This window comes from Hyla sarda, chromosome 9 (genome assembly GCF_029499605.1).
Source record: "Hyla sarda isolate aHylSar1 chromosome 9, aHylSar1.hap1, whole genome shotgun sequence".
Taxonomy (NCBI): domain Eukaryota; kingdom Metazoa; phylum Chordata; class Amphibia; order Anura; family Hylidae; genus Hyla; species Hyla sarda.
The window spans coordinates 155,898,319-155,911,102 of NC_079197.1; the positions used below are offsets into that span (position 1 = coordinate 155,898,319).

Genomic DNA, 12,784 nt, shown 5'->3' on the forward strand with positions numbered 1-12,784 from the left:
AAGTTCATTCGCCCCCTCAACGAAAGTCTATGGGAAGGTAGCGCGACCACTGTCACGCCCCCTTCCCATAGACTTTAGTTGAGGGGCTGGGCGTGACGTCACGAGGGGGCGGCCGCGAACACGGAAGCCCGCACACAGCGTTCAAAGTAATGAACTTCCGGACGCTGCGAGCGGAGCTCCAAAAGGCAGGGCATTGCACAACCCCTTTAAAGAGATTAAAGATAATTTTTTACAGTAATACACCCCAGTATGGTTGCAATAGAAAAAAGTGTATTCTCTCTCTCTCTGAACTGTCCCTGCTTGCACTATGGTTGCTTGCCGTCTTTGAATGAGGAGTGCTTCCTGTGATGATCTCACTTGGCAGACTATGAAATTACTTCTAAACTCTCCCTGCCTGCCTGCCTGCAGTGATGCGGGCTTGAGGTTAATGGGTTTCCCTGATCTGTATTGTCAGTATCGCTGAATCTCTCTCTAGCCAGAACGAATGCAGGCTTGAGGTGAATGGCTGCCGAATAAAAAGGGCTGTGACATCACAGAGCTGGCTGCTGATAGGCTGTATGCTGCCATGTGATTCAGGGTCATCCCAACTAACCGACTTCCCAAACTTCCTTGCCCCATGTCCTCACACATGTAGACACCATTTTAGTCCCCTTGGCCCCCACAAAATGTAGTGAATGAAGCTATTCGTTGCCACGAAGCGTGAGGAAATTTGGATTCGTTCTGAATGCAATTTTTCATGAAATTCGGAACGAATTCGACTTTGTCAGCTTCGATTCGACCATCTCCAATCGAAAAGTTTGACGTGTCTCTAGGACATGTCATATTGTTTTTTTTAAAGTGACAAGTGCATTTTAAGTTTAAACTCAAAAACTAAATCCTTGAAGAGTTGCAGAATTGCTGGGGTGGAGTGGGGAATTTGAGCCCCGTTTTACAGTACATTTTATGGTAAAATGAAGAGCTTCTTTAAAAGGTATGATAATAAAAAGAGGATGAGGAGTCACAAACATGGCAAATATTTACAATGACAGGCAAGGAGTTAAAGCTAAGTGAGATGCCCTTTAAGTGTCTATGAAGCACTGATGGCACCTAAATTCTCCTTTTGTGTTTCAGAAATGTATCAATTGATGACAAGTAATTTGGCAGAGATAATGGACAGCTCAGCAGGTTGTTTAGAGAACGTACACAATTGACGGTAGAATTGGTGCACTGGATCCCACAGGCGATAATACCGTATATACTCAAGTATAAGCCAAGTTTACCAGCACGATTTTTCATGAGGAAAACGCCCCCCTTGGCTTATACTCGAGTGAACAAAAAAACGTTTCTGGCTTTAGCTGTTAGGGAATAGTCCCGGCTGTCCATCTCCGCCTGTCAATCCCTTCTTAGTGGTCTTCAACTTGCGGACCTCCAGATGTTGCAAAACTACAACTCCCAGCATGCCCAGACAGCCATCGGCTGTCTGGGCATGCTGGGGGTTGTAGTTTTTAAACATGGTGGTCTTTAAACTGCGAACCTTCAGATGTTTCAAAACTACAACTCCCAGCATGCCCGGACAGCCGATAGCTTTGCAACATCTGGAGGTCCGCAGGTTGAAGACTACTGAGAAGGGATTGACAGGCGGTGATGATGAAGGGGGGCGATGATGACGAGGGGGATGATGACGGGGTGATGATGATGGGGTGATGATGACGGGGTGATGATGCCGGGGGTAATGATTAGTGTTGAGTGGCATAGGCCATATTCGAATTTGCGATATTTTGTGAATATATTGACGAATATTCGTCATATATTCGCTAAATTTGCTTATTCGTAATATTCGTATAAATATTTATTTTTGCATATGCGAAAATTCGCGCATACGAAAATGAGCATATGCGAAAATTAGCATATATAAAAATTAGCATAAGTGCAAATTTGCGTATGTGGAAATTAGCATATGCAAATTTTCGCATATGCGAAAATTCATGCACCAGTCTCACACAGTAGTATTAGAGCCTTCTTTACACCACACAAGCTGGAAGCAGAGAGGGATGATCACTGTATTATATTCGATATTCGCGAATAAAATTCGCATTACGAATATTCGCGAGCAACACTAGTAATGATGACGGGGTGATGAAGATGGGGGTGTTAATGACGGGGGTCTGGATGATGACGGGGTTGATGACAGGGTGATGATGACGGGGGTGATAATGACGGGGGTCTGGATGATGACAAGGGGGATGATGTATTTCTCACCCTAGGCTTATAGTCGAGCCAATAACTTTTCCTGTTTTTTTGGGGTGAAATTAGGGGCCTCGGCTTATATTCGGGACAGCTTATACTCGAGTATATACGGTACAGACATATAAGGTCAGTCATCAGTCATTGAGAACTGTCCGGTGTTACACGTATACTCATCTCTTCCCTTATTGCTGGAAAATATATAGCTTTAATTTAAAGCGGGCATAAAAACAGACGTGGTTGTAAATTCCTCAAAACAAAAGGTAATAAAATCCACAATTATCCCTCTTTACTCTTTAGTCTTAAAACATTCTAACTGGGGTAAATTATATTTCAATAAAAAGACATAAAGGGTATAATAAAACTTCTTGGTGCCACAATCTGCCAATTTCCTTAACCCTTAAGGACCAAGCCCATTTTAGCCTAAGAACACAGGAAATTTTACTTTAGCATTTTGTTTTTATCCTCTTCGTATTCTAAAATTATAAATCTTTTATATTTCCATCCACACACCCATATGAGGGCTTATATTTTACCATTAAATGTATGGCAAAAGAAAAAAAAAATATTTGTGTGGGGAAATTTAAAAGAAAAACGCAATTTTGCTAATAATGGAAGGTTTCTTTTTCACCATTTAAACTATACTGATAAAAATGACATGTTTCTTTATTCTGTGGGTAAATATGATTAAAATGATACCCATGGTTAGATACTTGTCTATTGTTGTACTGCTTTTGAAAAAAACTCTAACTTTTTTAACAAAATATTGAGGGCTCATTTTTTGCGCTGTGATCTGTAGCTTTTTATTGGTACCATGATTGCATATATGGGATAAATTAGTTTTATATATCTACAGTTTATATTAGTTAGTTTTGTATTAATTCTTTTTGGAATATGATGGGACAAAAAAGCAAATACTGATCAGTGCTATGCATAGCAATGATCAGTGTTATCGGCAATCTACTTCTCTGGTCTGCTGTTTCTCACTAGGTCATGAAGATGCTCTACTAGTGTTGAGCTGCATAGGCCATATTCGAATTTGCGATATTTTGCGAATATATGGACGAATATTCATCATATATTAGCTAAATTTGCATATTCGTGTTTTATTTTCGCATATGCGAAAATTAGCATATACAAAAAAATTGCATATGCAAAAATTAGCATATACAAAAATTTGCATATGTGAAAATTCGCACGCCAGTCTCACACGTATTAGAGCCTTCTTTACACCACACAAGCTGGAAGCAGAGAGGGGTGATCACTGTGATGTGTAATGTGATAAAAAAAAAAAGAATACTCGCATTGCGAATATTCACGAGCAAGGCTATGCTCTACATGTCTTTTTATGTGTCTAGCTTCTGTATTCAGCTCACAAATCCCTCTGTTCTGCTGCTCACTCATTCTGACATCCACGGCTCAGAAATTGGCATGTCTGAGGCAAGCACTGAGACGGCCCTCACTCACCATTCATTCACTTCCTTCCTGAGTCTGCTATGCTGTGCTTGGTCTCTTCATCCAATCACTGCAATCTGCACTGTAATCCCCTCCTCTCATTTTTCATGCTGCTGTCTGATAGGACAAGAATGAGCACAGTGCTAGTCCCTCCCTCACTTCTTGGACTTTTGTCCCAGCCCCTGCTTCAGCTCAGACAAATATGATGCTGCAGCCGGATAGGATTATATTCTGGATGGTATGGGGACCCCTAATGGTCTTTTTTTTTTATAAGCCATGATTTTTATAAAAAAGGAACCTCAATGTTCTTATGAAGTATATTAGAAAGGTCAATGTTTTTCCAAGATGTACAACATACAAAATGATTTTGATTCTAGCAGTGCCCATTTAAAGTGATACTAAGGAACCTAAAACTGGTCTCCAATTAAAAGTATGTGGTACAGAGAAGAAATCTTCAATATATATTGAATTTGGGGATAATTCCTCCCTCATAGCTTTTCTCCTTGGGTCATCTCCTGCACTTGCTGGTCACACATGTTCAGTTGCAGCAAGTTAAGTTTATCTCTTGGTGGGGTTTAATGCTATTCACTATGTGGGATCAATAATGTTATATTTTTATAGGTGGAAGAAGATGGCAGCACTCACCAAGTTAGTTGCAGAAATTCTTCTTTATTTTAAAGTGCAAAACACATCCAGTGCGTCCAGGCATGGACGCCAAACTACGTTCAAAGAGATAAGTGACAGCTGTTGCGCATGCGTGAAGCATGCTTCATCAGACCCTGAGGAGGAGGGTCTGATGAAGCATGCTTCACGCATGCGCAACAGCTGTCACCTATTTCTCTGAACGTAGTTTTGCGTCCGTGCCCTGCCGCACTGGATGTGTTTTGCACTTTAAAATAAATAAGAATTTCTGCAACTAACCTGGTGAGTACTGCCATCTTCTTCCACCACAAATTTTGTCTGCTCACTGCCTTTTCTATCATGGTTCAGCACCCTTTATCTAGTTGCTCCAGGAGATCTCTTTAGGAACTGTGTTGCTTCATCTTGTGCATAGCGAATTATCCCGCACGTGTGTATACTCCAGTAGGCTTAGTGCCAATCGCTGTATCTCCTTTGCTATTGTTATATTTTTATAGTTTAGACAATGTGCATTTGGTGATACCAGATTGATTGATGTTGATCTTTTTTTTTTTATTAAATTTTTTTATTTGAAAAATGGGAAAAGGGGAGACTTGAATGACTAATAATAGAGATACTGATCACATCTATGAGGTTAAAATTACAGAGACCAATGCGATCTCAATCTCAGCAGTTTAGGCGGGATCCCGGATGTGATTGACAGCCGGGTCCCGCCACCGATCTCCAGTAGCGTGTCCAGTAGCAAAGGGAATGTGCAGTACATTTAGGTATGTCCTGTTGGGGGAACATACCTGCTGAAAGGACATACTCATACATCCTATGGTAATGTAGAGGGTACAAAAAGATCAGGGTTTTTTGGAGAGCGCTACTGTGTCTCGACGGGAGTAGGAATGAAACAGAGATCGAGCCAGCACTTATGCAGGACTAACTTTTATTGGTAAAAGAAGTCAATGAGTAAAACAGGACAACGCGTTTCGGCACACACTCACACCTTCCTCAGGTCCACAAATATAATTTTGTATAGTCCTGGCCGGGAGCTCCTGCGGGCGGGCTGACAGCAGGAGCTGTCCTGTTTTACTCATTGACTTCTTTTACCAATAAAAGTTAGTCCTGCATAAGTGCTGGCTCGATCTCTGTTTCATTCCTACTCCCGTCGAGACACAGTAGCGCTCTCCAAAAAAACCCGATCTTTTTGTACCCTCTACATCACTTTGTTGTCCGTCTCCCTCGGGAGCACGGAAAATAGGGGTGAGAGCAGCAGACTGTGACTAGCTCATCGGTACATACCCTCAACCACGAAACAGAGGCCCCACCGACCTCTTCATACATCCACTCAAGGTCAGTACCTCACCTTGGGTGTTTGGTGGTGGGTATTTGCACCATTTTTCCCTTCATCCTCACAATACTACACTAGGGAGCGCCCCGTTGTTTTCTCCTCCTCTTTCCTTCATACCAAGTACATCCTATAGTAGGAAGGGGTTACATGTCATTGTAATAATCGTACTTCACAAGATTTGCATTTGATTATAATGCAAACCTATGTGCCCTAGTGGTTAGAACAATGTTAGAAACAGGAGCCACACACTATGTTCTCCTATTTCTGATCAGACTGAATCCATCTGCAAATTCTTCTTATCTACCTCTGAAGACCTATAAGCTCTGCTAGACAACAATAATAATGATATTTATTATTATTTGTCACGTACCGGCAGGACTGGCAGTGGATCCTCTAGACCAGAGAGGCGATGGCACGGGTTGTACTCGAGGACCAGTTCTAAGTAGTTGCTGGTCTTCACCAGAGCCCGCCGCAAAGCGGGATGGATTTGCTGCGGAGGTAACTACCAGGTCGTATCCCCTAGTAACAACTCAACCTCTCTGGCAGCTGATATGGCGTGGCACACAGGGAGTAGGCAGGAGCGTAGTCGGACGTAGCAGAGGTCAGGGCAGGCAGCAAAGGTTCGAGGGCGAGTAGTAGGTAGCAACAGGTTCGGCAACAGGCAGAAGGCGGCGCACGCGCGCCCTAGAGAGTGGGGCCGTGCGCGCCAGGAGGCAGAGACTGACGGAGCAGGGAGCGGGGAGCCAGGTAAGACAGACAGGGACGCGGCGCGTGAGCGGGGACCAGCCACAACGGCAACCGTGTCCCCGACACAAGGGAACCCGTGCGCCGGGATCCCGAGCAGGGAGGCCAGGGGAGCGGGCACTCCTTTACGGGAGAGGGGACCGGAGCGCACACTGTGACATTATTATTACAATAAAATAATAATAATACCAATAATAACTATTATCATTATTTTACACAACATGTTGTTATGTTATTTGAATCTTTTAGAGATTTCGTTTTGAATGAACATAATGGTATATTGTTTCCCTTTGGCCGCTTGTACATCCAAATAATTTCTTATTCCAGTCGGCACCATTCTTCCCAGTGTCACCAATGGAGATAAGAGATATCAGAGTGGAGATGAGAAATCTTGGTCAGCATGACCACAAAACAAGTTAAGATGGCAATGAGCGCTCAATCCAATTTTCTATTTTGAAGCTTTTTTTTATGATTTTCATCAAATTGTTCTGCAGAGAAAAGGAACCTGGGGAACAGAGAAATAAGGAAGAATGAAGAAGATTCGGCATTCATTCTCTCTGTTATTCCTCATTAATATACAACAACATAGGTCAATGCTTTATCCCTCCTGATGGTTGTAAACCAGTTGTCGGCATTGTACACCTATTTGAGTCGTATTTTACATTGTTGATGGATTACAGTCTTGCTGAAGTGCCAGGACATGAACCATTAGGATGCTTCTTCATGTGTCCTTTATAACATTTACGTAAATAACATCCCAACATATTCATTGATAGAAAGAGATGGAAGAAAGTAAAATGATTCATCTTCCCGGGATCCATGTCCAGAGTGTTTTAAACCAATAACTATAACAGATATGGCAGTGATATATGGATGCTATAGGTTGTTATGACACGAGAACACCCCATTCTGTGAACCACATTAAATCAATGGGGATCCGTAATGTTCTGTCAAGCAGGAGAGATGTAGCTATCACGCTGTATCCGGAACACCATGGCAGCATGAATCTTATTCCTATTTCATTTTCATGACATATAGATTGTGGATCATTTTGGTACGTAGCATTTACAGAAAACTAGTCTGTCTTTAGGAATGGTTAACACTGAAAAGGAAGCTTAAAGGGGTACTCCACTGAAAAACTTTTTCTTTTAAATCAACTGGTGCCAAAAATTTAGACAGATTTGTAAATTACTTCTATTAAAAAATCCCAATCCTTCCAGTACTTTTTTGATATTGGAAATTATTTTCTTTGTGAATTTCCTTTCTGTCGGACTACATTGCTCTCTGCTGACACCACTGTCCCTGTCAGGAACTGTCCAGAGCAGCAGAGGTTTGCTATGAGGATTTGTTCCTTATCTGGACAAGTCCTAAAATGGACAGAAGTGTCAGCAGAGAGCATGTTGTCAGACAGAAAGCAACTTCAAAAAGAAAAGAACTTCCTCTGTAGTATACAGCAGCTGATAAGTACTGAAAGGATTGCGATTTTTTAATAGAAGTAATTTACAAATCTGTTTAACTTTCTAGCACCAGTTGATTTAAAAGGAAACATTTTCCAGTGGAATACCCCTATAAGTGTATAGCTAGTTTAAGGAAAACTTTACATTTACTTCTTTTTAACCCAATAATATAACCATGCTGACTGTTTTCTAAGAACCCTGTTACTCCTTCATTTCTTCTGGAAATATATGAATAAATTGACAACTAGGTGTGTCCCAGCACAGGGTGGACACGCCCCGTTGATAAGGGATATGGCAATATGTATATAAAGTTTCAGAGGGCATTAAGCATTAACCCCTTAAGGACGCAGGACGTAAATGTACGTCCTGATGAGGTGGTACTTAACGCACCAGGACGTACATTTACGTCCTATGCATAACCGCGGGCATCGGAGCGATGCCCGTGTCATGCGCGGCTGATCCCGGCTGCTGATCGAAGCCAGGGACCCGCCGGCAATGGCCGACGCCCGCGATCTCGCGGGCGTCCGCCATTAACCCCTCAGGTGTCGGGATCAATACAGATCCCGGCATCTGCGGCAGTTCGCGATTTGAATGAATGATCGGATCGCCCGCATCGCTGCTGCGGGGATCCGATCATTCATAACGCCGCACGGAGGTCCCCTCTCCTTCCTCCGTGCGGCTCCCGGCGTCTCCTGCTCTGGTCTGTGATCGAGCAGACCAGAGCAGGAGATGACCGATAATACTGATCTGTTCTATGTCCTATACATAGAACAGATCAGTATTAGCAATCATGGTATTGCTATGAATAGTCCCCTATGGGGACTATTCAAGTGTAAAAAAAAATGTAAAAAAATGTAAAAGTAAAAGTAAAAAAAAAGTGAAAAATCCCCTCCCCCAATAAAAAAGTAAAACGTCCGTTTTTTCCTATTTTACCCCCAAAAAGCGTAAAAAACATTTTTTATAGACATATTTGGTATCGCCGCATGCGTAAATGTCCGAACTATTAAAATAAAATGTTAATGATCCCGTACGGTGAACGGCGTGAACGAAAAAAAAAATAAAAGTCCAAAATTCCTACTTTTGTAATGCATTTTATTAAAAAAAATTATAAAAAATTAATTAAAAGTTTTTCATATGCAAATGTGGTATCAAAAAAAATTACAGATCATGGCGCAAAAAATGAGCCCCCATACCGCCGCTTATACAGAAAAATAAAAAAGTTAGAGGTCATCAAAATAAAGGGATTATAAACATACTAATTTGGTTAAAAAGTTTGTGATTTTTTTTAAGCGCAACAATAATAGAAAAGTACGTAATAATGGGTATCATTTTAATCGTATTGACCCTCAGAATAAAGAACACACGTCATTTTTACCATAAATTGTACGGCGTGAAAACGAAACCTTTCAAAATTAGCAAAATTGCGTTTTTCGTTTTAATTTCCCCACAAAAATAGTGTTTTTTGATTGCGCCATACATTTTATGATATAATGAGTGATGTCATTACAAAGGACAACTGGTCGCGCAAAAAACAAGCCCTCATACTAGTCTGTGGATGAAAATATAAAAGAGTTATGATTTTTAGAAGGCGAGGAGGAAAAAATGAAAACGTAAAAATTAAATTGTCTGAGTCCTTAAGGCCAAAATGGGCTGAGTCCTTAAGGGGTTAAAGGGGTACTCCGGTGAAAACCTTTTTTCTTTTATATCAACTGGTGGCAGAAAGTTAAACATATTTGTAAATGACTTCTATTAAAAAATCTTAATCCTTCCAGTACTTATTAGCTGCTGAATGCTACAGAGGAAATTCCTTTCTTTTTGGAACACTGATGACATCACGAGCACAGTGCTCTCTGCTGACATCTCTGTCCATTTTAGCAACCATACATAGCAGATGCATAGCAGATGTATGCTAAGGGCAGCATGGTGACTCAGTGGTTAGCACTGCTGCCTTGCAGTGCTGGGGACTTGGGTTCAAATCCCACAAAGGACAACAATAAATAAAGTGTTTTTATTATAATAACGTCAGCAGAGAGAACTGTGCTCGTGATGTCATCAGAGAGCATTCCAAAAAGAAAAGAATTTCCTCTGTAGTATTCAGCAGCTAATAAGTACAGGAAGGATTAAGATTTTTTAATAGAAGTAATTTACAAACATGTTTAACTTTCTGCCACCAGTTGATTTAAAAGAAAAAAGGTTTTCACCGGAGTACCCCTTTAAGAATGAACAACACATAAAGTTCTAAAAATAAAAGTATCCCAAGTTGAGCACTTAACTCCCTGCTGGCCGCTCGATCTAACTTGTTGCAGGAGAAAGGCGACAGTATTGATAGACCCTAAGCATTTTACTTGACTGAAAAAAGTTAAGGAATAAAGTAATGTTTTCTAAGTTCTCACATGTTATACTAAGATTTCCAGTTCTTTAACATCTTGCATTTTCAGCAATGTTTCATTGCATTCTCTGATGATCACTTTATGCAGTTAGATCAGGATCAGGCATCTGTCACAGCGTCACTAGTAACCTCTTAGCTTCCCATGTGCGGTCCTCATGACATCATTAAAGGGGTACTCCACTGGAAAACATGTTTTTTCTAAATCAACTGGTGCCAGAAAGTTAAACAGATTTGTAAATTACGTCTATTTAAAAAATCTTAATCCTTCCAGTACTTATCAGCTGATATATTCTTTTTGAATTTCCTTTCTGTCTGACCACAGTGCTTTCTTCTGACACCTCTGTCCATTTTAGGAACTCTCCAGAGTAGAAGCAAATTCCCATAGCAAACCTATCCTGCTCTGGACAGTTCCTGACACAGACAGAGGTGTCAGCAGAGAGCACTGTGGTCAGACAGAAAGGAAATTCAAAAAGAAAAGAACTTCCTGTGGATCAGGCAGCCAATGATAAGTTCTGGAAGGATTGAGATTTTTTAATAGAAGTCTTTTACAAATCTGTTTAAATTTCTGGCACCAGTGGATTTTTAACCTCTTAAGGACACAGGGCATACTTGTACGCCCTGCACCCGGTCCCGGTATGTAAAGCGGGGTCATTTCTAAAATGAAAGTGAAAGCTTCCCGGCAGCTCAGTCAGGCTGTTTGGAACCATCGCGGTGAATATGCGATGTCCCAATCAGCTAGGACATAGCAGGAGGATCTCTTACCTGCTTCTGTCATGTCCTATTGGCGATTGATTGCTCCAAGTCTGAAATCCAGGCTTGAGCAATCGACCGCCGATAACACTGATCTTTGCCGTGCTAATGTACGGCAATGATCTGTGTATGAGATCGGTATGTGCAGTGTAATAGCCCCAAGGGCTATAACACTGCCAAAAAAAGTGTAAAAAAAAAAAGTTAATAGAGATCATTTAACCCCTTCCCTAATAAAAGTAAGAATCACCCCCCTTTTCCCATTTAAAAGAAACTGTATAAATAAAAATAAACATGTGGTATCGCCTCGTGCAGAAATGTTCAAACTATAAAAATATTTTGTTAATTAAACCGCATGGTCAATGGCGTACGCGAAAAAAATTCCAAAGCCCAAATTAGCGTATTTTTGGTCACTTTTTATATCATGAAAAAATTTATGAGAAGCGATCAAAAAGTCCGATCAATACAAAAATGGTACCGCTAAAAACTTCAGATCACAGCGCAAAAAATTAGCCCTCATACCGGCCCGTACACTGAAAAATGAAAGTTATACCGGTCAGAAGATGACAATTTTAAACATATAAATTTTCCTGCATGTAGTTATGATTTTTTTCATAAGTAATACAAAATCAAACCTATATAAGTAGGGTATCATTTTAACCATATGGACCTACAGAATAATGATAAGGTGTCATTTTTACCGAAAAATTTACTGTGTAGAAACGGAAGCCCCCAAAATTTACAAAATGGAATTTTTTGTTACATTTTTTTCACACAATGAATTTTTTTTCTGTTTCGCCGTGGATTTTTTGGTAAAATTACTAATGTCACTGCAAAGGAGAATTGGTGGCACAAAAAATAAGCCATAATATGGCATTTTAGGTGCAAAATTTAAAGCATTATGATTTTTAGAAGGTAATGAGGAAAAAATGGAAATGCAAAAATGGAAAAACTCTGCATTCTTAAAGGGGTATTCCAGGCAAAAACTTTTTTTATATATATCAACTGGCTCCGGAAATTTAAACAGATTTGTAAATTACTTCTATTAAAAAAATCTTAATCCTTCAAATAGTTATTTGCTTCTGAAGTTTTCTGTCTAACTGCTCAATGATGATGTCACGTGAGTCATCAGAGAGCAGTTAGACAGAAAACAGCAACTCAACTTCAGAAGCTAATAACTATTGGAAGGATTAAGATATTTTAATAGAAGTAATTTACAAATCTGTTTAACTTTCCGGAGCCAGTTGATATATAAAAAAAGTTTTGGCCTGGAATACCCCTTTAAGGGGTTAAAAAGAAATGTTTTCCAGTGGAGTACCCCTTTATGGGTTTATGTGGTCTTGCAGTCCATTTTATAGTAGAAAAAAAAAAGTATTAAAAAAATAGTTTAAAAAAGTATAGTCATTACTCATCATTATAAATTACAAGTGGTCCTACAGAAAACAAGATATCTTATGGCTCTTCAGATGGAAAAATAAAATAATTATAGCACTTAGAATGTTAGGCGGAAAAATTTAAAATTCACTAGGTTGAAGGAGTACTCCGGTGGAAAACTTTTTTTTTCAAAAGTGAACTGGTGGCAGAAAGTTAAACAGATTTGTAAATTACTTCTATTAAAAAATCTAAATCCTTTCAGTACCCTTCAGCAGCTGTTTGCTACAGAGGAAAATCTTCACTTTTTGAATTTCTTTTTTGAGTTGTCCACAGTGCTCTCTGCTGACACCTGATGCCCGTATCAGGAACTGTCCAGAGAAAATCCCCATAGAAAACCTATGCTGCTTCGGACAGTTCCTG

At 40.2% G+C, this 12,784-nt stretch overlaps 1 protein-coding gene across 11 annotated transcripts in view; it reads left to right on the top strand.

Moving 5' to 3' along the window:
* LOC130290510 (5-hydroxytryptamine receptor 2A-like) overlaps positions 1 to 12,784 on the top strand; it is a 575,216-nt gene that overhangs the window by 322,646 nt on the left and 239,786 nt on the right. The gene's annotated exons all lie outside the window — the stretch shown is intronic.